This window comes from Phalaenopsis equestris, unplaced genomic scaffold (assembly GCF_001263595.1).
Source record: "Phalaenopsis equestris unplaced genomic scaffold, ASM126359v1 Scaffold205151, whole genome shotgun sequence".
In the NCBI taxonomy this organism is placed as follows: domain Eukaryota; kingdom Viridiplantae; phylum Streptophyta; class Magnoliopsida; order Asparagales; family Orchidaceae; genus Phalaenopsis; species Phalaenopsis equestris.
The window spans coordinates 137,278-137,647 of NW_018224663.1; positions in this window are offsets into that span (position 1 = coordinate 137,278).

The following is a 370-nucleotide window of genomic DNA, read 5'->3' on the forward strand; positions in this document are numbered from 1 at the left end:
ATTCTTCCAACCTGGGTTATAATAGTTCAAATAAGGATTTTTGTGTTTATTGTTATTAGCATATAACTTCTCATAAGAAGTTTGAACATCCACAAACTGCCTAGATGAATTCTCTTCCATCATAGTAGGTATTGGAGAATAATTCATTCCATAATTATCTAATTTCTTTGATATTACAGCAATCTACCAAGCTAACATAGATATTGCATCAGAATCGTAGATACTAGCTACTCTTTTAGGATTTACCCTTTCAAAGGGCCATTGAAAATTATTGGTAGCCATCTCTTCTATTAACGAATAAGTCTCATCAAAAGGTTTTGACATTAAAGAACCACCAGCCGCAGCATCTATAATCAATCTAAGAGATCTC